General features: G+C 41.1%; 1 long non-coding RNA gene across 1 annotated transcript in view; it reads right to left on the reverse strand.

The window, feature by feature from the left end:
- Nucleotides 1–1,107: 1,107 nt before the first annotated feature.
- The window catches only part of LOC146026013 (uncharacterized), a 61,193-nt gene continuing 34,594 nt past the window's right edge, over nucleotides 1,108–27,706 (reverse strand). Inside the window, exon 3 of the long non-coding RNA XR_014454339.1 lies at nucleotides 1,108–1,214. This is a non-coding gene — a long non-coding RNA (uncharacterized LOC146026013). The remainder of the gene's footprint in view (nucleotides 1,215–27,706) is intronic.

Genomic DNA, 27,706 nt, shown 5'->3' on the forward strand with positions numbered 1-27,706 from the left:
ATTTTATACTGACTATCTCTCAATTATTATGATGTAGTGACTGAAGTGTACCTACTTTGTCAAATTCTTGTATTGCAAGAGAGCTTGTCATAGCCCTGATGAGGTCACTCAAAATTTTGATTTGCCCCTGCCAGTTATCCATTTGTTATCCTTTTACATGGGAGGGTGGGGGGTTATGTGATATTGGGGGGGGGGGGGTAGTTTGATGGCATTAGTATAGTTTATGGAAGGTATAGGGGTAGTTAATGGGATCCAGGTACGCCTCAGTTGGGGGTGGGTTGTACAGGGTGGGGGGTTATTTGGGAGGTTTGCTTTGGGCTTTCTGGGTACTTTACTTTATTAGAGTTAGCAGGTTTAGGATAGGGTTTCTGACAGATGATTATTTTCTGATATGTCTCTCCTTTTTATGGGGATGTAGAATTATTATCCTGTAACTGTGTTTCTCTATCTCCTGTTGCTATGTATACCCGGATGGCGCCTACGGGCAAATACGCTTCAGATATAATGGAAAAGGGAGACAGCACTGTCTAACTTTTCTTTTTATATATATATATATATATATATATATATATATATATATATATATATATATATATATATATAAAATACAGGACCCTGGAGTGATGCAGAACATGTATTTTACTCAGATTAACTTAACATGAAATGAAACACCAGATAAACATGGGCAGACTTCCTGAACATGTGATAGATGTCATGAAGCAACTACTGCCAACCTCTGTATCACATATGTGCAACTGTATTGTTCCCCAGATTGGTTCCTTCAGACACTGTCACATCCTGGAAATACACTGAAAGTATTGGCTAAAGACTTTCCTCAACCTGATGCTTCTCTGGCGTGTTCTCTTCTTGGTTCTGGTTTATCGGCGCTTGATTTACAGCAATTTATAGTATTTGACATTGCCCTATCTTCCTTATTCTAACTGTTAGACTTTTATTCTGACTTTCTTAGTTTGGCCATAACCAACCGTTGTCCATTCTGCTGCCCCCAGACCACTTCCTGGATTCCTGACTTCGATATAATCTGAACACAGTCTTCTCCAAGAGCCAGTTAATTCAACAACTTTCTTGCCAGAAAAATGACAGTGTTGGGACACATTGAAGTAAATATCTTCTAGTAACTTCTTTTAAGATGCTTTCATCCAGTGAACAGCAATCATCTGGGCTTTGTGATAATGAAGGAAGACAGAGGTCATCTGTAAGCAAATGAGATCTGGTCAGGAGGGAGCTACTCTTTCTGCTCCTTGGTTATTAGTTTCCAGTGCAAAGAAAATACAATTTTAGCCCTCATAAGCTGTTTCAAAATTGGCCGTAACGAGGATGTGCATTCAACGTGGGATTTACATTTTGAAAAGCATTACATTTCAGTAGTTATGTAGATTTTCCAATACAATGTATATATTTACATAGTATGCATAACATACAGTAACTGGGTACATAGTCAGCTATATTAGCAATGCAAGCTGCAAGAGTGTTAGCAGGCACTGCCTCCGTGGGCTGATCGACTTCCAGTAATGTGTGTTAGCAGTGTGACTTCCCTCACTCTCATTAATCAGGCCCCAGCCCAAAAGCAATGAGCTCCCTGCGAGGATATATAATTGCTACCTTATGGGGTCTTAAAGGTTCAGTCTGCATCAAAGCATTGAAGTGTGCTGCAGTCCAATTGCCAGGCAGCACTTCAAATTACATTACAGCCAGAAAAATGTGTGACATATTTTGTAGAATCATACTCAGACCCCAGAAGATCATTTGACTGTAAAGCCAATCCAGATGGGATTTTAAATGCTAAATTTAATGTCATATTATTTAGCAGGTTAGTTTACCCCTCATTTGCTCACCATCTGCCAGTGTTTTAATGCGGCAGTGGAAAACACTTTTGCTACTCATTCAACTGTCTATTGGAATTTGTTTTATTGAGATGTAAAATAAAGATGGTTTAGGTTAATAATTCTAAAATATCATGTAGAATAAATAATTCTAAAATATTATGTTGAATAACTTGCCTTAGAATGTCATTTGAAATGATTCAGTTATTTAAATGGACTCCCTACAATTATCTCTCCCCCCCAAAAAAAGTATACATTTTTTGCTTTTTTTCCACCACATTTACATCACATTTGTTAGGTTTTATTAAATTTTTACTTACTTACAGTTGTATCAAGTTTTAACTTAAAATTCAATACGTTATTTTTATTATTCTTACATAATTTTTTTCCTATAGTGTATTCATTTTGATATACAATATGCATTGGTAACATTTTAATCTCTGTTATGTTATCATCGTGCAATTTTATTTAACATTCTGAACTTTTTTTTTTCTTTAGATCAGTTAATGGTCAATATTTACATGTGTGAGTTTGTAAAATTAATTACATAACACAAATTTCTCGATTTTATCCAATGTGCTGTGATACACATGCAACCTGTAATTACTGTATAATAGGCTCATTTGGTTGTGCAATGTAGCATTTTAATTACCACATGGGTTTCATACAAATAATATCATCTATCGACTGTAATGTATGGTATAGTAAATCTCGGATAACATGTTATTGCATGTGCTTCATATCACAAATGTATCTAATAAAAGGGACGCACTGTGGTGATACAATGTGATTTTCTTCACACAAAGTTCCAGATCATATTTATACGTCCGCATAAATGTAAAGGTGGGTAAAAATCATGCAGCTATTGGCACAATTTACCATATCGGAAGTCTAAAGAATGCAATTGATTGAACGTCTCTGTGGATCGTGGCAGGTGGCTCATTTGTGCACTGTCGCTGGTCCAGTCAACCATGTTCCACGACCAACCATGCATGCAGTCTGGTGCTTATTAATGAATCATTCATTAAATCTTCCTGGTGTATATGAGCAATTGGGCATAGTCCTGCCCGACCATTGGCCTGACAGCCCATCCTTCTAGTGCACGGGTGTCAAAAACAAGGCCCGCGGGCCAAATCCGGCCCGCCAGACCTCTTCATGTGGCCTGCGCAATCTAGAGTCTAGATCCACTTCTCATTGGCTGCCTGGGGTGGAATGAGGGACCGGGCTGATTGAAAGGCGCCCGCCGGGTTCTCCCCCTCTCCTGCCCGGCTCGTGTCCCACTCGTCACCGGAGAGATGCCGCGGGTTTTCACGTCACACTCCCTCCTCCACGTGTCTGCCGCGTCACTCTCCTGCGCCTCGCGCACCCGGCCACTAGTCTCCGGCTCGTTCCGACTCTCTCCTCTCTCTCCTCTCGGCACAACACAGCAGCCAGCACAGAGGGAAGCGAACGCCACAGTCTCCAACGTCAGACCTTGCGCCTGGTACACTCAGCAGCAGGTACCTTTATGCAACTTTGGAACTCGAGAGACGGGGGTTTTACCACCTTTCAGCGGCTCAGTGTATAGATCAGGATATTAATCCAGGGAGCTCTCCCCCCACACTCCTTCACTCCTGCCTCGCCGTGGCCACACCCCCAGACTTCACAAGTGGTGTTGTAATAGTTCTGCTTTTAATAGAGCTAGCATTCTGATACTGCATGTAAACATTAGTCACATTAATTGGATATCTACATAGTATGTATATACTCTCAATGTGCTTGATTTCCAGGATGGGGGTGCAGGGGGGTCCCCGGTAAATACCAACCAAAGATGAAGTCTCTGGAATTTTTGGTTTTAGGTGGGAGTGTGGGATTGGATTGTACTATGATGCCAACATACAACCGGCCCTTTGAGGGTGACCAAACTGCTGATGCGGCCCCCGATGAATTTCAGTTTGACAACCCTGTTCTAGTGTAAACTACGTACGTTTACAGATACTGTATTCAACTGCTTACATAGGATGCCATACTCAGATGGAAAAACTGAACCTACCCTAAGTTTCTATGGCATAACCGTGCAACATTTCAGCATCTATGGATTCTATCAGTGGGTGCCTCAGTCCTTGCACAGTTAGACACATGGATGTACCCCAGTGAAAGACTTTGTAGCAGCATTAGCATAGAGGCACAGGTGAGACTGCAGCAAAAGAACAGCCACAACTGCACCCAGAGGGGGCATTTCAAAGTCTCTATGCTCATTATACTGTTACAAATGTGTCCAGCTAAGCTATTGCTACATATAGCAGCTTAATATAGAGGAATCACAATGCCAAATGCAGCGCAGCATGCGACCCTCATTTGAATCACTGCGGAGTCCAACTTGAATGGATGGGAGCCACATGTGGATGTGGCTTACATTCACTTCACTGCATAGCGTAGTGTACAATATGCAAATGCTTAAAGAAGAAATATCTAGAGGACACTTTAACAGAAAACCATCTAGAAATACAGAAATTCTCTGGTTTCATTACTATCAAACCTTTCAAAATCAAGAAAGTTTCACAATCTTTGGCAGGAATAAAATATTAAAAATTGCAGAATGAAGTGTTTCTTCATACATAGATACATTCAATGTTCACAGCTATACTTCAGAATTCCTTCAAAGCCACAGTATAGTAGATCACATCACGACAACGCGTTTCATGATATAGACTTCATCAGGGTTATACTCAAAACATGCTGTGCTTAAAATTTTAACTCTTTTTTTAGTAACGCTGGACTGTCAGCAATTTTCTACAATACTGTAGCCAATATTAGTGTAGTCAAAGGGATTCCACTTAAATCGTAGAGAAATAGCTTACTGAAAAAATCGGAATATACAGTAACAAAGGTCGAGGAAGGTGACTATAGCACCTTGATCTAGAAGACTGAAAGTGTGTCACTGGAAGTGACAGACTGACGTGTTAGAACCTCCGTGACTGGCGCGGTTTTTAATCAGATTTGATAAAGACCAAGGTAAGAACAAAATGCATTGGATCACTGTGGACCCTAGAGTGCTTGTGTGGGACAGAGAGAGAGACACATACATTGATCCCCCGGATGTCAGTCCTGGATACGCCTTGGTGACTATGCAATTTCAAAAACATCTATAAGAACTGTCCATTGCCAGTTCTTTATTCTTTGCTTGTAATTGTCCCTATCATTCACACATGTGGATCTATCGGTTTTTTATTTTGACCATGCTAACCACTGAATATGCCTTTAGAACATGGGTCCTCAAACTGCGGCCCTCCAGATGTTGTGAAACTACAAATCCCAGCATGCCTTGCCACAGTTTTGCTATAAGGGAGTGTTAAAACTGTGGCAAGGCGTGCTGGGATTTGTAGTTTCACAACATCTGGAGGGCCGCAGTTTGAGGACCCATGCTTTAGAACATTCTGATTAAGAACTGGTTGACATCAGGTTTTTTTTTTCCAGTGGGCAATTGCTTCAGCTTTACAATCTGGACTTGTATATTTACTTGTATTTTATTTTTTTCTACTGTATAATGGATGTGCCAAGCATCCTATTGTATATATGTTATTTCTGGTTGTATTAAACAGTGTTACACTATATACATGTTATTCTCTTTTTATGACATCTCTGTAAACAAGGTCCTTGGCTTTAAGAAATTTATGTTCACCTGACCATTGACTATTGTTAGAAGATGACTATTAATTCAAGGAACGTAATATTTCATTCCGTACTCCCACTGTATTGTTATATAGAGGCCCCCTCCTGAACTGGTTTCCAACTTTTCATTCATTATACAATAAAACACTTCTGTTCCAGATTCCTCCTTCAAATCTTGCCAAAACAACTTTTTAATGCAAAAACAGTTTTAGTACACAAGCCCATTACTATTAATGCAATTTACATTAGTTTGCATACTTTGGATATACTCAGAGCTGGATTAAAATTTTGGGAAGGGGGGGGGGGGGTCAAGGTATTTAAGACAGGGGTGCATCCCTTTGGTTGAAAATGAAGAGCCTAGTGTCATTATGCACAATAGATTCTTACAAGCAAGTGGTAAATATCAAAGCTGAAGCCAGAGTAATTATATTTTTAAATGATTTATGTATTTACAGTAACTTATACCCACATACAATACAGTTATACAGAACATCCACATGGCCACCGAGTGTAAAGTCTTCAAAGGAAATTGTGATGGGGCAGTAGAAATTGCAGGGCACTTACTGACTCTACAATGAGCTACCTGCAGATCCATCACTAATTCATCAAGCCCACTGTTAGTGTCCAACCATTGGGTCCAGTTCAGCTTACTGATTTTCCAACTTGAAGGGGGGGTCTACCGTGGGCGAGGGGAGACTGGTGCATATGTCACCTTGCTCCTTCTCTCTCTTTAATCAACTCTGTGTAACATATTGTAACCTACAGTATAGTAGTCATGAAAATGAAGTGCATTGGAGCAGCGGCATCACTAAGGGTGTGTGGGCCACACATGGATGTCGCCTGCTGAGGGGTGAACTCAATATACCGACATTGACAGGAGCCAGGTGCTAAACTTTATGTGCAGCACCTGGCTCCTGTCACTGTGTAGGAGCTGGCACTACAGCCACAACACTGCCTGGGGGTAGCCAACATCTCAGACAGGTGTGCAAAAAACATGGAGTTAGGTAACAACACCATATGATCTCTTTCAAAGCCACACCCTCACGAGTCCATGCCCCCATTTCTAGGCCAGCTACACATGATGTCATCATGGAGAGTGACTTCCTTGCATTGGTGTAATGCCTAGATTTAGTTTTGTATGCTAAAAGCAGATAATGTAGGATAATTCAGGCTAGGAATTATTTTCTTAAAGAAGGGTTTTTCTTTTATAATAGAGCAAATATTATTAGTTCTTCTTAAGGCCCCCCTACACTATGCCACTTCTCTTACGGAAAAAGTCTCATCCAATTCCTCTTGAGCCTCCCTGGACCCTCCATCAGGATCCCATTCAATTCATTACATGCGGCACTTCTGCATGAGATGTATCGCATGCAATACTCACTCCCTGCCACTAGGAACCGCACATCGGATCAGACACATGCTATTTGGGCCAATTTAGCCGATATCTAGGCCCGATCCACTGGAATCAGTGGCGTAAGAATAGCCCTGCATACCCCACGGTGGTGGGGAGGTGCTGAAAAAGTGTGGGAGCGGGAGGTCTGCGGGGCTATTGTTGAGCTGTTGCAGCCTGCCGGGACCTGCAGATTTACTTGTCTGCGGTCCCTGCTCTCCTCCTGGCTCCTGCAGCTAATGAAAACGGACACTCACAAAATGGCTGCCCCATACAGCAGACAGTTTTTTAGGATGCTAGAAGAGGTGGTGGCCTCCTCTAGCATCCTTAAAATCGGTCTGCTATTAGAGTCTGTTTTCATTAGCAGGAGTTTGAGGACTGCTGGGACCGCAGACAAGAACGTCTATAGACACGGCATGATGCAGAGGGGTAAGGCAGGGTTGGGGGGGGGGGGGGTTTAACTCTACTTGGAGGGGGGTGCTGCAATAACATAGCAATAACAATACAGGATTAATGGATATAATTCCATCTCCTATTCTGATGTATAATGCTACAACATCACAACAGGTTGAGTATCCCTTATCGAAATATCCCTTATCTGAAATATCCCTTATCCATAGTTTCCAGAATGTCATTTTTGTTGCTAAAAGCACTACTGAGGCATTTGTAACTGGCAATATTGAGGATATGATATGTAAATGGAACTAAATATGTGCAAGAAAAGGATAAATTGGCATTCAAATTCAGTGCCTGAGATAGAACACAAACCTTGTTTCATATTTTGAAACCTTGTTTCATGCACAAATAAAATATATTTGGATGTATTTCAGGTGCTTGATGTGGTTGTACAACATAAATGCAAGATACCTCATTGAAATATAAAAAATATTCTGAAATACTGAATAATCCGTTATCCAAAATGCTTCTGGTCCTGAGCATTTTGGATAAGGGATACTCAACCTATAATACTAAAACAAAATTCTTTGTTTTGTAAATGTTTTACTCCAAATAAAATAGTCCAAATGGCAGATTGTTCCCAATGAAATGTCTTTAAAGGCCATGAAATGTAATTATGCTTAATTTAATTATACAGTTATAACAATACGTACATTTTGCACCACAAAAATTGTGCAAATTAAAATATGAATTCATGTTATATAAAAATACTGTATACTATGACTTAAGCTAATTAAAAATGTCCAGAATTATTGTAGGAAATATAAAGACCCATATAGTCTGAAGACTTTAAAGCTTTGAGCATTTTTATTCATCGTGATGACCTGTAATATTTACTTTTCTTTATATAAGAGCTAGAATATTTTCTGGCATTTTATTGGATATTTTGCACATCTCTCCGAGATGTTGGCACTCAAAGGGTTAAGCAGGGCCGGCGCTACCCACTCAGCAGCTCCTGCAAAGCAGGGAGGCGCCATGCTGAAAAGGCGCAGTCTCCCTCCCTGCTCTGCTAAAGCTGCCTTACTGTCACTGCCTCCTGCACGCCACCCGCAGCACGTGTCTGACAGTGGGCAGCAGTATGAAGAGGCTGAGCAGCTCCCTGCACCGCGCACACACTGTCCTCCTCATTGCGACTTGCCCTCTCTTCCTCATGGACACTTGCGCTGAGGCATGTAGCGCTGTCTGTGAATGCCTGGATGACATGTCATGTCCGGATCCGCCCCCTACCCATTGCTCACTGCGCCTGTCAGCTGTCAATTAAATGACGAACAGGCAGCAGCACCGCCTCCCCTTCCTTCCCTCTTCTCGGTGTGCTGTGCCACTGCCGCTGCCAGTCCTCAACACTTCGCCCCTTCTATCTCCTTCCCTCTTCTTTCATCTCCTCCTTCTCTCCCCTCCTTTCCCCCTCAGTCACGAGTGCTGCACATACTTTTTGTACTGCTTTCGGATCGCATCGCACACACATTGCATGCATGCCGTGCGATGCGATCTAGCCCATAACGTATGCAATTCTCGCAGTGTGTATGGGCACCTTTAGTGCCTGCAACATTTTGCAGACACAGCACTGAGATGGTGTATGCATACATGTACATGCACCCGAGATCCTCCATAGGATCGCATGTTGCATACACTCCCACAATTGGGCTGCAGCTTGTTGCAATGGCAATGTGAAAGGGTGCAAAATGTATGGTTTGCAGGAGGGTGCCGGACACCCTAGCACCGGCCCTGGGGTTAAGTATCAAACCAAATTCAGTAACTACAGTAGGAGCAATTTTCATCTTTGCTCCTTTGTCCATGGCTAGCCATGGCTAGCCATGGCTTTCTATTGTTCTCAGCTGCAATACAATACGTATTGCAGCTGAGAACAATAGAATAGCCATGGCTAGCCATGGCCAAAGGAGCAAAGATGAAACTTGCTCCTACTGTACCAACACTGGCTACTTAAAATGCTACAGATGCAGCCCCTCTCATTCAATCCTCATTGGCGAGCACTGGCTGAGAAGTACTCCATCAGGCCATGCGTCGCAGTCACTCAGCGGCTCAGTGGCGGAAACCCTGCCCATCTCTGCTTCAGGGAGATGGGCAGGGTTAGGGGGAGTTGCGGGGAGGAGGTGGGGACCGGCGAAGGCGGACGGTAGCCGGGAGCTCCGTTGGAACGGGGCACGTGAGCATCTCATGTGCGCACCCCTTTCTGACGGATGGCGGGGCCTGGCGGCTGGTGAGGGTGCAACAAATACAAGTGCTCCATCTGTACTTAATGTAACTTCACTCTTCTGGTTTTTGAAAATTATTTCCATGTTATTTTGTCCTTTAAAGAGGTTTCATTGTCTGACAACAATCATCCTTGATGCCATTAGCAAGCTGTTTTTTGGCTGGTTTCCATATTGCTTCTGGGTTCCTATCTGCTATATATTAGTGTCACATATGGAAGAAGTACTTAGGTTTGTTCTGTTTGGATTGAACTGCTTCTTTTATCTTCAGCTGGTACAATCCAATAGTGATTCTTCTTTCTGCAAGTATACGATTCCATTCTGTGGTGATGTAGCTTTTATCTTTATACTTAACAACAATACCTTATTTTTTTTAAATGTTCTTTGACAACAGATTCCTGTTAATATTAGTTACATACAATATATACTTTTCTGCTACCTTTGTAGTAAATGTCACAGATACTGGGAAATGATTGTAACAATTATCCTGTCATTTACTGTGCACTAACTATAATAATGCTTTCTTTGGTAAGAAGCTTTTATCATTCATGGTATGATTTATGGCTGTGTCAGTACATGATACACACTACAAATGCTGCTGTATCCCACTGTCATTCTGTAATGGTCTCTTCAAGAAACATCACATTGGGTTTTCCTGCAGCCATACAAAATTGGTTACTACTGCAATTCACATACTGTGGCCCAGGGCCGGATTAAGGTCTGTGGGGCCCTGGACAACAAATTTGTGTGGGCCCCCCATAGATCACGCCGATGACACGCCCCCCACCCTCCCCTCCCCGTGCCTGCCTGTGTCCCACGCTTACAGGAGGGGTCTCCCCGGGGCTCCTGTATGAGGCACCCCTATGTACTGCACACAGCAGCAGCAGCCGGGCGAGAGGTGCCTGTGTGCGGCAGTGGCAGCCAGAGGTATACTTGCAACTGTTAGTGTCCCCAGCACAGGGCTGGGGAAGTGGAAGGAGATTACGGCAGCAGTGGCTAGTAGCGCTATTTGCCAGGCAGGAAGCACTGCTAATTTTGCAAAAACTGGCCGGACGCTGATTGGCTGAGTGTCCTGTCAATCAGCGTCCGGCCACAATTTTCTAAATCGGCAGCGCTTCCTGCCCCGGTGCTCAGCGAATAGCGCTACAAGGTACCAGCACCCGCTGCTCCCCAGGGCAGTGCCCTGCAATCTGACTGCAGCGGCACTGTGAGTGTGGGGGCCCCCTGATGTGTGGGGGCCCCGGGGAAACCGCCCCTATCGCCCCTGCCTTAATCCGCCACTGGTATGGCCCTATGGCCCCCTTAATTCTGTAATCTATTGCAACAGGGATCCCTCATGAAAGAACTCCATAGAAGCATAATGCTCTGGCAGTAAGCTTTGTGACTATCTTTTGGATTTTCTTTACAAAAACGTAGAAATGAACATGCCCACGATGTTCATGCTGACATGGGCACTGCTACTAGAGTGAATCAGTGCTAAAATATGCTACTCTGGGGTGGAGCGGTATAATCCAAATCATTGTGTGGATGTTAAACCTTGTTCACTCTTCTCATCTCCGGCAGAACAGGTATAGTACTTCCCAGTGGTGGAACTTGGGGGCTGTGGGCCCAGATGCAAAAATATTATTTGGGCTCCTCTGCTCCAAACCCCAACCTAAATTCAGAATATGCAACATGGCAGTGGGTGATGGGAAGAGGCAGAGGAGAGGGAGAGGCTGGGGGAGGCAAAGTGTGACAGGGAAAAACAGTGGGTGACAGGGGCAGCAGTGGGCCCATTAGTTCCCAGAGGCATTGCACCTGCTGCTCCTTACATTTACTGGGGGGAAAAAATCCAGAGGTACAACCCAAAATCTGTATTTAGCCCAAAGCTACAGTAGGTTTTATGGGGGTATCACAGCGAGGCCATATACCTTAGTTAGATCTGCCAAAAGGCTAGGATTTTGTGGCCATTTAATATATCAAGAAACTCAATATTGCTCAATATTCGATAGCATCGCTTATTACAATTTTTGTAGCTTCACACTTTCCCCTGAGATTCTGGAAAGTCTGTATTGGTGCGTGGATGGTGGTGTGAGCCGTAAGCTGAATGTTTGCCTACTGTATGGAGCCAAAAAAAACTTGCACTGGCCCTGCCTGTTTGAATTTTGGATTGTGCTGTAGCTCCACCCCTGGAACAACTACTGGATGCATCTACAACCTTCTCTGCATATCACAGGGCTCTCTTGCAGCATACAGTATCTCAGACGACAGGATTTTTTGGGTTATTTATAGTTAAATAGTATTTAAAGGGCTTTTCCATGAAAACACCCATTTTTGCAGGATACCTGCAAATATTATGGCTCTCCCGGAACATATGAAAGAAAGACAGCAGCAGTTATCCTCAACATCTGCTGAAGTCCCTAAGTTCTGACAGCAGTCGCAGTCCCCATCTGTCTCTATGGGAGCTACAAAAAAGTCTGTTTTATCATGCTCAGGAATACAAAACATTAATTAACTTGAACTGATAGGATAGCGCCATATCCATAAGGAAATTCTAATTATCTACAGTACTTTGAAACACAATAGTTAGTAAATTTGCCCCATAGTGAATGTGCAGAATGTACTACGCGGGTCCCTCTTACGCTGCTAAATAGAGATAAAATTTATATAATTGCTGATTACGTCATTGATTATGGCATGGATAGACAGGATGAAATTAATAACTGGTGGTGATGTGGTAGGAAATTCAGAGAAAATAAGCTGAGACAAGAGAGCAGAGAAAGTCAGTGTGTGTAAAACTGGAGGTTATAGTAACAAATTTTAATGAGGGCTCTATAGAATTATGTGGATTTTTTTGCTTTTAAGTTTTTCTCTTTTTTTCCCAACATTTAAGCCTTAGCCCTTTGAGTGCCAATATCTCTGCGAGAGATGTGCAAAATATCTGCTAAAAATTCCAGCATCGGTCACATTTGTTATTTAAATTCAAATAAAAAATGTTGTGTGAAAAAGATTATAGTTCCTATGTAAGGTAAATTTTACAGGTCATTGTGATGAATAAAAATGTTTGCTTGCCAATTTTCACACCAATTTTAAAAAAATTCACTTGGCACTCAAAGGGTTAAGGTGGATCTACCCAATAGTGTATGATTCAGTGAGCTATGGTCAGAAAATCAAATATATAGTAAGAATAATATTTTTCATATTTATAGTGTGCCTTTAGTCAGCCAACAATTCTACGATTAATATTAGCAATTCCCTTTTCTGCCGGTCTGGGATATGGGAAAAATCCAACATGTTAAAAATTCTCGATTTACCAATTCCAACCCAAAAATGATCATAAAAGGTGAGTCAGGGATCTTACATGCAGGATTTTGCCAGTCCCCAACGAGTCTTTTGATCCAATTGTAAAGCGCAACGGAATATGCTGAGCTATATAAGAAACTGTAAATAAATAAATAAATAAATTGATGGAACGCTGATCATTGGATTGCCAATCGGTGGACCGGCTAAGTAAGGGGCAATCAGGGAATAGGTAGGAAGATGTACAGTGTGGCCCATGTTGCACAATTACATACATATTACATAATTACATGGATAAACATAAACACATGGATAAATTCTAATACAGTGATGGGTAGCTGGAGTAGTGGGTAGGATGGGGAGATGCAATAATAATCTACTGTATAAAGGCTAGCAATGATGTGTCCCAGGGAAAAGGCAATCATAAAGCACTTAATGAGTATGTACCCACTGGTATCAAAATTTCCAGTGGGAAAATTGGAGACAGTTGAGCAGAGGTTCTGGTGACTCTGATAGGGAAAAAGGGAAAGGACCCTGTCCATGGGTGCTTAAAGTCTAACAATGGGAGCTATTTCTCCTTTCTTTTGATGAACAAAATACTACAAATGCATTCTCTCTATTTTCAGTTGACTTCACATTGTTTTGACTGCACACCATTGTGTATTTTTAAGGTTCAGCTACATCTATAATTAAACATCATTTTGGCATAATGGACATTTGAAAGGTCAGTGATGACAAATTTAAGATGAAAATGGACAATAGCAACAATTAAGTAAGAGAATGTTTCTTTTAAATTACTATTGATGACTGTCTAGTCTTTCCCCGATTCTAGATCAATTTCTATTATAAGACCTTAATAAATAGATTTTCCAGTGTATGACCTTCACAATTTTCTCATAGCACAATAATGACCTTGAGCTGCAGAATGAAGAAGACATTTTGTCTAGGAAAAATCCCAATGAAAGGTTATAGGTTCAGAAATATATGCCTGTATGTTATATAGAATCGCAGTGTTAGTAACGGCTCAAATTTTGTAATATAGTACAAAGTTGAGGGAGAGTCAACCTCCATTGATTTAATAGTTTGTCCCTGTTCTGCCTCCCTCATTGGAGTTCTGACTACTGGACATTCTAAGTGTAAAGAATATAGATAAGATCTACAATGACTTCATATGCAGTGACATCCACTAAAAAAGTTGCAGCTTAGCTTTTACGTTTCTTACATACTATGCCCCCTTAATTTTGCATACATTGGCCTGCATGTATGCTCAAATAACCAGAGCAGGAACACAGGAAGACTAGTGTTACCAGGCACCTCTTCTCATTTGACCCTACACAGTCAATAACCTGCATATTGGTGTCACTTACGATAAATCCTGGATCTTCTTAATTTATTAACTAGAAACCATGGCCCAATACAAAGATTTCAGATAATATATAAGGATTTCACTGTAAGTACTAAGAATATTGTTAGCTTATGTCATCTTTTTGCATAGAATTACTACATTATAGGCATTTTTAAACCATAGCTGTTTTTCCCCAATTTAAGGGAATAAGAGAAGCCATGGATCGCTGATTAATATTACATACTGCTTCCAACAAATTCAGAAAGGACAGTGGTTTAAGCAAGGTGGTGGAATTATTTTAAAATGTACATGTTGTGGGGGTTGGTCACCCATATTAAGGTAGCAGATTATGCAAAGTAAACTTTACATCTATATTTAGGACTGCCAACTTGATATCGCTACTGTACAGTTTATGAGGAAGTGTATGTAGGGCACCCTAACCTTACCCAAAACTAGTTGCATGATTGGAGGATAGAGTACAGACTCCCACTTGGAAAAATTATTATTCTTCTCCACCAGTTAATCTGCAGCCTAAAAAGGAAATATGTCTAAGGGGTTAGTGTCAGACTTGCCTGTACTTATGCAAAACCTGAACTTGATACTGAAAGTCCTTTATTCCAAAAAAAAGTGAATGATAACTTACTTTTTGGAAAGAGTTATTTGCTATTGATTGAAGAGGCCTGTAATCAAGCAAACCGAACTGACTTGGGAAGTCTATTATAAACCTAGAGGTTCCCGCTCTCATAAACTAAATTGTGCAATTTAGGGATTGAACTACCTATTCAGTTAAGGACTATCAAAGCTGTCTTATTGCATTGTGTTTTATGTATTTTATGCCTTCTATTGCACCTTTATCGTGCTATTTTAATTGCTTAACCTTTGTCATTGAGCCATTTATCACACAATATTCCATATTGAATGATTTCCTTTTATTCTGTTTTTCCAAGATGATGTTATATACTGCATGTTCATTTGCATAGTTATACCTTTCATGCCGTATTGTCTTGCTTAAGCAAAATTGCCTCTAGCGGTGAACTACAACTATCCAGTGTAATAAAATCCAGAAACTACCGTCCACACATGTGATGATAGTTTTGTTGTGGGTTTGGGGTTTTGTTTCTTGTGTGTCCCTTGTCCTTCTACCCATCGAGTTTAGGTGATGGGAGCAGTGATGCTTCTGGTTGACAGTGGCAAGAATACTCCATATCTCAAGGTACTGGTATACAATTCTCCATCTGACACTTTTTTACATGTATATACAAAGGTAACTTAGTGTATTTAAGCTGTCAATAAGTACATTGCTTTCAGCCTGGGGCAAAGTTATTGTATGTTTACAGACAGAATAGCAGCTGCCTGCTTCTTCCCTAAACAGTTCTTGCATAATTTGGAGGTGTGCTTTGAGTCTTTGGCCTGTTGGAGGAGGAAATTGGCTCCAATCAAGCGCTGTCCACAGGGTATGGCATGGCATTTCAAAATAGAGTGATAGCCTTCCTTATTGAAAATCGCTTTTATTTTGTACAAATCTCCCACTATACCAGCACCAAATCAGTCTCAGGCCATCTCATTACCATGCTTGACAGATGGGGTCAGGCACTCTTCCCGCATCTTTACACTTGTTCTGCATCTCACAAATGTTCTTCTGTGAGATCCAAACACCTCAAACTTCGATTCCTCTGTCCTTAACATTTTTTTTCCAATCTTTCTCAGTCCAATATCTGTGTTCTTTTTCCCATATTAATATGTTCCTTTTATTAGCCAGTCTCAGATATTGCCACTCTGCCAAGAAGGCCAACATCCAGGAGTCACCTCTTCAAAGTAGATGTTGACACTGGCATTTTGCGGTTACCATTTAATGAAGCTGCCAGTGGAGGACCTGTAAGGCATATATTTCTAAAACTAGAGACTCTAATGTATTTGTCTTCTTGCACAGTTGTGCACCGGGGCCTCCCACTTCTCTTTGTACTCTGGTAAGGGCCTGTTTGCACTGTTCTCTGAAGGGAGGAGTACACACCATTGTAGGAAATATTCAGTTTATTGGCAATTTCTCACATCGAATAGCCTTCATTTTGAAGAACAAGAATAGACTTTTGAGTTTTACATGAAAGTTCTCTTTTTCTGCCCATTTTGAGAGTATAAGCAAAATTTTAATATAAACATTTGCAGCTAGTATAGTCATTTACCACATTAACAATCAAGGGCGTATCTACCATAGGTGCAAGGGGTGCAGCTGCTATGGGGCCCAGAGCTGCAGGGGGCCCATCTTTGCTGTTTAAGTAATATGTTTTACATATATGTTTTACCATCAGTTGCTTAATAGGGGGCCCTTTACAAACTTTTGCTATGGGGCCTATGAATATCTAGTTACGCCACTGTTAACAATGTATAGAGTGTATTTCTGATTCATTTAATGTTATCTTTATTGAAAAACAGTGCTTTTCTTTAAAAAATAAGGACATTCCTAAGTGAACCCAAACTTTTCATTGGTAGTGTATAGACTTTAATAAAAAATACAGTGTGTGTGTCTCTGTGTGTGTGTCAAAATTTGGAACTATTTGATTTCAAATGGTAATTTTCATAGAGAAAAATTGTAATTATCATACAGAGAAACAATACTGAATAAATATTTATAGCTTTTATTTTCTGTTCATTTCATTGGGTTACTGCAGATTGGAACCCCATGTTATTAACAAAAGTATTCAAAGACCCTAGTAAGCCATGTTTTGATAACATATTCAGTCATGCAAACATAAATTAAACTAATTGACTGAGCCACTAATTATCGCATGTTCTCCCACATGGAAAAATCAAAACATGTTCTATTGGGGAAACTTGTAGACAGTTTTGACAGCAAATATTGTATCTGCTAATCCCTATTCCTGTAAACATTCTTAACTCCTTAGACTGTAATAGAGTCTTTATAGCAGATTCCTTGCTGTGTCATTTCCACTAAGAAAAATTACTTTAGTTTTGAACCAACTTTTTAAAGTTTTGGAAATCTTGCATTTTTCTTACATCCAAATTTGCTCAATATCATATAAGCACATTTGTACTATAGATAAATACACATAAAAATTAACCTAGATTGAATATTCGTCTATTAACAGAAAATAATTGCAGTATAATTCTGACGTAATTGGAAATTGTCTATAGATACTTCCACATTGAGTAAACAGAAATAAAGGTGTATATTCAACCATACTGTGTTAGATTTTTATATCTTTATGGTCTTCCTGTAGACTTGGTTTGCTACTTGTGGTGACGCACAATGGGCGAGATGCTGGAAAGTGAAAGATGCGTACAAACGTCTAAAAATCCTGCTTATGGAGGTTAGGCCATGGTCAGCGTATGTATCAAGCCCAGAAAGCATTTTCAAATTGTGTTGCCCCTAGGCCTATAGGCTTCTATCACAGCATATCAGGCATGCGTTGATAGGACTCCTGGAAGGCCTAACATCACAAAGTATACCGCAAGAGCCATCCTTTGCAATATTCTTTATGCATGCAGTGTAACTATATGCCGGTATGCATGTGGAGACTGTCGACTAGCATTGTAAGTTGCTTGTGATGCCTGCTGCATTCCTCCCAATGTCTAAAGCAGTCATACATCTGCCAAAACCTTAGCGTTTAAAGGGCATCAGCCTTCCATTATCTTACTTAATGCAAATGATATGCTTCGAAACAGCTTCTCACTGAACCTTGCCTATGTGAGAACACTTAACTATAATGGAAATGTGACTGAAGTGCACAAGACTCTGCATGACCTGTGTTCGCAGAAGCTTAGTTTCGGGAGCATACTATGAGAATCTGTTCATCTCTGCATCAAGCCCTCGGTATACAGTAAATCAGGCTGTGTGTTGGGCAAAACAGCCATGCTGACCTGTAAAATAAAGCAATGCCTTTTGCAGAATATATATAGATTGTGGCCTATACTGTAGAATCTGATTGCTATATAACATTTGCTTTAGAAACTCTTGACTTCAAAATCGACTGCATATTTTTGTGCGTTTCGCCATGACCAGAATAGGTTTTGCTATCTCCTTCCGCTGCTATAATTGTATGTGCTGCTTATCTGTAGGAAGCAGGAAGTGTACCCGTATTGGCAGATGCCTCATTATGCAGCTTTCTCCGGTATTGACTGGAGAGGAAGCATTCAGCTTCGGCTCACCACTCTGCAAATCATATGTCACTTTTTGAGATGCTAGATTGATGTCTGTGTAGAAAATTAGCAGCTATCAATAGGAAAGAAAATACTATTTCAATAAATCTGTATTGAATTTGCATGTAAAGACAAAGAAACAAAAGAAAAATAGTTATTACATATATTTAGCAGGAGTTAAATGAACACATAATGCCAAGATCCAAAGCAATTTACCCTATAATATACCTAATTTATTGTGATTCAAACTCTGGTTATTGCTGAATATTTTGTTGCAAAATGTTAAAGTGCTCAGTCACATTTTTCATCTCTTGTATGCTGATGAATCTATGTATATGCTCCTATTGTCAGGTATTTATTTATTTACAGTTTCTTATATAGCGCATACATATTCCGCAGCGCTTTACAGAGAATATTTGAACATTCACATCAGTCCCTGCCCCAGTGGAGCTTACAATCTATATTCCCTACCACATGTACACGCGCACACAGACATTCTAGGGTATACCAATTTGTGCAATTTGCACCTCTTCTAATGTTCTATGTTACTGTCACTCCAATGTTTTGTCCACCTCCATCCCTTCCTTTTTCCATCCCATCTTACAAATCAGCCCTGGACAATTTGGAGTCCTTCTGTAGGTAGAATTTTTAGCAACATGTGGTTTTGGTGTCAAACAGTGGACATCTGAGTTCCAGGAGTTCTAGGTAGATGGCAGATGGAATTGAGGTATGGTACTGCAAATGTATGCAGCCCCACCAGCTTGACATGTAGATATGATTCCCTGTATCACATTGCCCGGGGAAGTGCAGCATTGACTCAATTTACCTACATCCCCATAAAACCTTAGAAGTTGTAAAATGCTGGAACTTTACTGACTCTTCACCAGATTTGGAAGTCTTCCGGAAATTATGGGAGAGTAGGAGGCCACCATTCCTCTCTTCTGAGCATGCACGGAGCAGTTAGTTGAGTGGCGCTCAACTGAAGCTTTTTATTCTGGAACTAATGTAATTAGCATTAGAGATAGATTAAGAAGAAAGTGATAAAATATCAGCCACTCACTTTCTAACTTAAGTTACCGGTAACTTAAACTTGTGTTTGGTAAATGACAGTTTGGAGCTGGCTGGTTGTTACTTTAGCTCGTCCACAGTATCTCTATCCAAGGCTTAGTACATAGAGCCCTATGAGTCCCAATAGCCTTCAATGCACATGTGCTTGCAAATCTGGGCCTCCATTTGGAGAAATTTGTGCCACCATTTGCATTCAATTGTATATACGGAGTTTGCAATGACCATGAAGGTAGTCAAAAACTTGTTGATATTCAGCATGTTGAAACCTGCAAAATGTCATCATACTTAAAATGGCAACAAATGTCATATCCACATAATCATAGTGTTGACAATAGAAATGTAAGGCAGGGATGGCCAAACCGGTCCTCAAGATCTACCAACATGTTTCCAGGCTCCCTGTGGATCTGTAGAATGTGTTGGTTAGAAATGAATGAATGTGACAGCTGGCAATGACTGCGCCTGTTCACCAGATAGGTCGTCTGGAAAATGTGAACTGTTGGTAGATCTCGAGGACTGGTTTGGCCATTTATGGGATATTTTTGGCCTGACATTAGGGGTCGGGTTAGTGTTACACTATCAAAAAGTGTTGTGTGTCAACATTTTGAACACTTTTATCAGTGTCAACACGATGCAAGTCCAGATTGTGCTTGTCAGCATTATGGTCATGTCGCAATGTACACTTTCGACATGGAGTACCTTATATAGTCTACAGCAAAATAACTGTTGACATTGTCAATGTCAGTATGACATATCTATATTGCCTGATCCCATGGAAGTGGTAGGCTGCTCCCGCTGTACAGTAGCTCCACATTACATGTATTAATATTGTACATTTGAATGTTTATAGGTCAGTGGTAGAATTGTAGCTAAAATAGATGTCTCTTGTGTAAAATGTCTGTGAAGGTTACAGACAGATAATAAATACACATACAACCTACTTATCTTCCTGCTTCTAAGATTTTATTTTGCAGCATTCCTGACAGCGGCTGATCATCTGTGCTTGAATCACTTGTCATTTTGTTTCATTCAAGAAGCATTGCCTCAGATATCTTGTCATACTCCACTCAGCATCATGGGAACATTGTTTGTGTGATGAAGAGACTAGATAATGTCTGTGTTAATGGCTTCAAGATCAAGCAGATGGAAAGAGGGGGAAAAAATGACAAATCTGTAACCAGAGGGAATGTGCATTATGTAAGGCTTCCGCTGAAAGATCCTGAGTTGTTCTAGAATATGGAGTTAAGCATTATTATTCATAATGATTTTATAATATTATTGTTATTATTTTTATGTGTCATTCTGCAGCGAATGTTTTTGTTCAAATTAATAGTATAAATAGGTATTTCATATATTTAAAGAAAAACATTTCTAACTACTTATTTTTAATCAGCACCTTCATTAAGTTGATTAAAAACTCTTTCTAGCAGTTGGCTCAATATTTCTGGGTATTAAAGTCAAGTTGCGCATATGTTTGTTGTTAACAAAGTTATGTAAAAACCTGCATCTGGTCACTCTGATGTTTATCTATTTATAATGAGGATTTTTGTATTTTTTTTTTAAATACCACATTATATGAATTTTGTATAAAATGTATTCTGCTTTCAGGACAGAAGAAAGTAAAGGCATGGTACCTCGCTACGCTCGCCACGCTATTTTATTCTCCCACCACGCCCTAGTGGATGGTAGGGCATGAAATACCACCTGTCGGTACATGCCAGCTCAAAAAACAGTGAAAAACCCCATGTCGACCTTTTGACTGCCAACCCTAGTCCTCGAGAGCTACCAACAGTGCATGTTTTGCAGGTCTCCTCACAGAATCACAAGTGAGCTAATTGTGTATCTTTTAAAATGTGTCAGTGATTAATGAGTGCAGCTGTGCAGCAGCTAGGTTGTCTGGAAAATGAGAACTGTTGGTAGCTCTCGAGGGCTAGGATTGGCTACCACTGACCTAGACACTGTCGAACTAATGACCTTTCGAACTAACAACCTGTTGAACTAATGACCTTTTGACCTAGAACCATGTCTACCTTTTCCCATGTTGACCTAGACCCATGTCGACCTTTTCCCATGTTGGCCTAATGGTGTCGACCTAATGACTGTCAACCATCATGCTGTAGAGCAAATGACCGCATCCCGAATGCACTGAGCGATTTTCAGGCCAGCGATTTTCCCCATCATTGCTGTCCATACACGCTGGGCAAAATCACCCAGTGTGTATGGACTTTAGTGATTAGTGGTTACAATGCTAAAAGCAGTACTGGTGCCACTTTTGGAATATCAGAATGAAAGCAGTCTTCGCATAGCTGATTTTCTTTTTCAATTAAAAATACAAGCATGTCCAGCTTTGCAAGTTTAACATAGAACACAAGTCCTCAAAGTTGGTACACAGTGCATTCCACCGAATCAAGTAAAATAATTAGCTAGACCTGTGGATCTTTTAAAATGTGTCAGTCAGTAATAAGTGCACCTGTCGGGTGACCTGGAAAATGTGAACTGTGTGAGGACCGAGTTTGAGAACCACTGACAGAGAATGGTGCACATACTGTATATACTGCAGTTGCAGCTTACATGAAAATTAGTGTAGGTTTTTCAGTAGATTAATACTTAATGATGGCAACTTATATAATAATAACTAACTTCTCAAACAAAATGAAACTGGAATTAAAACTCGGAAACTTAAAAGTTCAATTCACTAAAGCTTCTACAAATTAAATAAAAAAATATCATTTTCTAAGATGCAATAGAGAAATGATAGAGAGAATCCTATTGGTTGCTATGGGCAACTTTACCACTTTACATTTTTAGAAGTTTTAGTAAATTTTTCCCTAATGGGGATTCAATAAGTGACGGGTTTTTCACCAGGTGAAAAATCTGCAATTTTTGCCGGTTTCAATCTCCATGCCGATTATTCGCCTGAGCAAAAAAATCCAGAATGGGAGAAAACCATGTGGATCAGCCAATTTATCGCCAATCTGCCTTTTTTGTTTAATTTGTGGGTATTTTATCAGTAAATATATCCCTTAATTTGGTGAATGGAAGGTAACAGATTATTAACATAAAAAATGGAAATTGATACAGTGATGGGGGGGCAGAAACCATAGAGCCTTTAGGTGTATTTTACACAGAGAACAACAGGCAGTTGTGCTAGAACAGTGGTATCCAACTCCAGTCCTCGAGAGCTACCAACAGTTCATATTTTCCAGAACACCTAGCTGCTGCAAAGGTGCACTCATTACTCACTGACACATTTTAAAAGATTCACAGGTGGAGCTAAGTACTTCACTTGAGATTCTGGTGGAGATCTGGAAAACATTAAGTGTTGGTAGCTCTCAAGGACTGGAGTTGGCTACCCCAGTGCTAGAACATCTTCATCTTGGCTAGACACCACTCATATGTTGTTATACAAAAGTCACAGTACTCCACCATTTGCACCACATATGCTTTTTGCACAGCCAGAGTTGCACAAGTACAACTCCCACTTGACTAGGCCCATCCAAAGGATAAGCAGCCAACTACCCAAGTCAATGCTTCGCTACCACCTCCTACACCACATGGGCCACTGATGCTAATGTAGCATACATCCAACACGGCAAACCAGAAACTCCCCACACATAAAAATGAACCAACAATCAAGCAGGAAATTTTTTGGGAAAAGAGAAAGGATAAAGGCCCTGTAAACCTACTGTACAAGTGGTAAGTAGGTCATGGCCTGGGTTACCCAGTCATTAGAAGACATACAGTAACATCACTTAAACTAAGAGCACCTGCCATGGGACTGTGTATGTGGCTGTGATTAGCAGGGAGCACTTCCTATGCAAAGCCACTTCAATTGCTAGGAAGTCCCTGTGGGTGGCAGATTTTACTGGGGGAGCTGATGTCCATTACTGGACAATCTCTAACATATTGGGATTCCTAGTCAGACACATTGCTGATGTTGGACGCAGTTAAGCAATATACCGTTACTGTGCATGCATCTAACTCTCACTGCACACGCGTCCAGAGTTTAGCAGATTAGAAGACAGGATCATGGACCTTATTCATGTTGGATCGGGCGGCCGCATGTGCGGATGGACCGTCCGAATGGATCGGTCACTCTTTCAGTGAGCGTGAGTCCACCCACAGAACATCCACGCACAGTCGGTGGGAAAAGCCAGCAAAGGGGAGCGGCGTGCATATGAGCGTACGTTACCGTGTTCAGACGGATCTCATCCTTTTCGGTCGGAAACTGAGCGTGTTTCTCCGATCGTAGGAGGAAGCGTACGTCCGAGCACGGTGGCGGACGCTTCACATATATGGTCCAGCAATTATTCCCTTTGAAGTTACCGTCTAACAATGACACAATTATGCTAAGTTTGATTGATTGATTGATTGATTGATTGCTTTATATTACCACATTTGTCTCCCTTAGTTAATTTACAATTGAACCCTCATTACATGTTTTTTTCTTGTGTTCTAATGTGCCACTTTCCTCACTATCTATGTGTCCCCCAATGTTTTATTTTTACATTTATTTTGGTGTCTGTGTGCATGCTGTAAATAATGTTAATAAATATTATGTCCCTATTTATTTACATGTCTCGCTACCCTAATGATATGTGTGATGTTTAACTCCACCAATAACTAACATTCATGCATGTACATTTATTTAAATTTAAGCCTAAAACCCACACATGCACATAACATTCATTCCTTACCCTTCACTTTAAAGTACATATATAAGTTACATTACACATGTGTACATGTACCTATGTCCATCTGCCCTCAGAAACACTCTAACATATTACTATCAAAACCACAGACAACTTCTTAAAATTATAAACTTTTATTTTACTAAATAAAAAAAATTAAATAAACAAATTAAAGGAGGCGACACGGCAGCATGGCCTCATTCTCAAAGGCCCCCTGCAATTAAGCCACAGTCTGGGCCAAGGCCTCCTGGTGCTGTTGAATTTCTGTTGGGAAGGAAAAAAATGTTATTTTATTTTATAAGTTTAACACAAAATATTGGTCACTTTGTAATGATTAATAAGCTGTCAGCGTAATGTGAAGGCAACACACATTTTAAAAGAGCATTGAAGACGGACCTGCTGTAAAGATGTTACAAACTACTATGATGTTGACACACACAAACATATGACATGACTTCAAATAAGTGCCCTTTGCCTTCTTTGCTGGATGTATGCAGCATCACATTTGGGAGGGTTGTGCTGGGGAAAACAGGTCAAATCTCTGGACTAAGGCATGCAGTGTAAGGATCATTACATTGTTGATGCTTTACCAGTTTATCCTTCTCAAACTGTAGGACATTGGTGTCAAACTCATGGCCATCCAGCTGTTGTGGAAATGCATGTCCCAGCATGGGCTGGCACAATATTAATAAGCCAATATCTAAATGTACGTGTCAGGTCATGCTGGGAAGTGTAGTTCCACCACAGCTGGAGGCCCATGAGTTTAACACCACTGCTCTAGGATCTTTCAATGGATGTAAGGTGTGTCAATCACTGAAGGGGTGATGCATGGCCACACTCCAAACCTACACCAAGGGACTCATTGTTCCTGGAGGAGGACACCCAACAGGTTATGGTGGGAGTGTTGTGTTGTGGAGGGACTACCAATGTTTTGGAGTGAACATATGTGGGTCTTGTGAATGTAAATGTGTGTAAATGTGTGTGTCAACATTAGGCACATTGTTTACTTACGTAAGCCATCGACATGCATCATCACATTCTCCTCCTCCAAAATGTGTCCACTTCCAGGAGGTGGTGTGGTTGGGGATGGGGGACCAATTAAGGATGAGGCAGGGATGGGAGTAGGGATCAAGGTTGTGGGGTGTGGTGGGGATTGATAGGGGTTTGGGGTGGGTGCTGGGGAGTAGTAGGGGTGTTGGAAATGGGGTGGATGGGGTGGGGAGTGGATGGGGACAGGGGAGTGGATGGGGGCAGTGGAGTAGGTGTGGGTAGAGGAGTGGGTGTGGGTAGAGGAGTGGGTGGGTGGAGGCAGGGGAGTGGGTGTGGGTAGAGGAGTGGGTGGAGGCAGTGGAGAGGGTGGGGGAGGGGTGGGGTGGGGTGGGACCATGGGAGGGAGAGATGGGGTGGGCACCAGCGGGTGCAGCTGCTGCCTCTTCTTCCTCCTTCTCCTCCTACTGGTGAACTTCTCTTGCTCTGGTGCATGCCATGGCGCATACTTCGATGTGAATGTTGATTGTAGTGTTATTGAAGGTGGTGGTTTATGAATTGAAAACAAAAAAAAATTGAAACAACAAGCATAAATTCTATTTTATTATACTGTTTTTTAAATAATAAAAACATGCACATACACACACATATACACACACATATACACACACATACACACATACATACACACACATATACATACATATACACATACACACATATACACACACATTTTGCATATATTTGCAAACATTCGCATGTACAAAATGTATAAATTATACATTACTTACAGCGGCGGACATAACGGCGGATCCTCCCCAGCAGATACGGCTCTCTCCTCCGCAAGTCTGACCACCGCCGCTCGAGCTGAGCGACGGTTCGCCGGACTCCGGTCTGGTTACGAATCCTGCGCCGGCCCGCCTTATAGGCTCGGAGCTTATCAGCATTGCTGATATAGGGGCCCATGGGCCCCAGGCGGTCCATCGCCTCCACCAGGTCCACTAGTTCCCTCTGGGAGAAGGGTGCGGCCCTAATGGAAGTCATATTGGCAATGGCACAGCACATTATTGCAGGTACATATATAAGTTATGCTGTTCACTGATTGGTTGCAAACATTCTTATTTGGTATAAACTTTATTAATTCTTTCAATATTAACAGTATGTGTGCATGTAAATTTACGCCAGAGTGTAATATCTACACGGCCGTACACATGCTTGCCCATATCGTCACTGTACTGAGCAATTCATACGTATGAATTATACATTATACTTCAAAAATGGACCAACTGGCCTATATGCAAGCAATTGTTCGGTGAATAGTTTGCATCTGCATAAAATCATATTTACAAATATGTATATATCACCTAATGATACCTGTTATGCTGTGCTTTGGCATGGCCTTTCTATCCGGATTGCAATATAACAAACAAACACATATATGCACAGGGATGTGAAGTCTGTGTGAAAAAGGCAAGTGTGTTGTTTTAACTGATATGTAGTTGTTTGTGTAAGAAAACAAAAATTGTATAGACCTTTAAGGATAAAGGTGTGTTTGTTGATACAGTATGTAGTTAGTTCATTTACACATGTGAGCACATTTATAGAGGGGAGTTCTGTCCAGGTGGTGTGATTATGACACCTTGCACCATAGACAATAAGTCTAGATATAATAGGTTCCCAAGCGCAGTCCTAAAGGCAACTCAACATTCCAGGTATTAAGTATAACCATGCTTGGCCACAGGTGACTTAATTAGTAACTCAGTCAATCTATTTTAACCATCTGTGCTGAGCCATGAATATATCTAGAACCAGGACCGTTGGGGTGCCTTGAGGACCACATTTGGTTTCCTGTGCTGTAGGTGATAATACAGCATAATTGTGTGTCCCAAAAAGAGGGAAAAAAATGTGTCGCCTAACACACCTTACTGAAACATGTCCAAAACTGTGGCCACTAAACATGTGGATGTCGTTTCACTGCAATGGGTGGCAATATGTCATAGTTTCCTGCTGTGTTATGGAGTCCACAATCTGGAAGCTGCTAACTTATATTGATTCATACCATACCAGCCACAATGCTAAATTTTCACTAGTAATGATGTGTGGTAGCAGAGACATTACATATGTAGTAGATTTACATTATTTATTTTGGAAAATTTAGGTGGCAGAACTTCAAGTGTGCCCTGAAGAGGAAGCTTACTGACTGGTGGAGGCACATCATGACCACTGGGGGTGGACCTATGCCATCAGACCTGGAGCTGACCTCCATCTTGCACAAGACGTAATTGATGAGGTGGAGATCAGGGGGGTAGGTACCATGGATAGTGAGCTCCCGGTGGAGGTTTTTGCTGCAGAGATAGCAGGTAAATGTGGCAAATGCCTTGTTGGTGTTAACATACATTGTATATTGATGTGATGGTGACAATGTTTTTTTCTTTTCACAGCTGATGAGGAGCCTCCACTGTCACCAGTAGCTTCCAATTCAGGGCCACACGAACAGCAGCGCACCACACAGCCTGAGGAGGACATCAGAACCCAGCTGCTGAGGGACATTAGGCAGCTTGGGGTGGAAACAAGTGGTGGTGCTGGACAAGGTGGCTGCTGCGATTAACAATCTGGCGCAGCAGACCAGCCAC

This window comes from Crinia signifera, chromosome 8 (assembly GCF_055691185.1).
Source record: "Crinia signifera chromosome 8, ASM5569118v1, whole genome shotgun sequence".
In the NCBI taxonomy this organism is placed as follows: domain Eukaryota; kingdom Metazoa; phylum Chordata; class Amphibia; order Anura; family Myobatrachidae; genus Crinia; species Crinia signifera.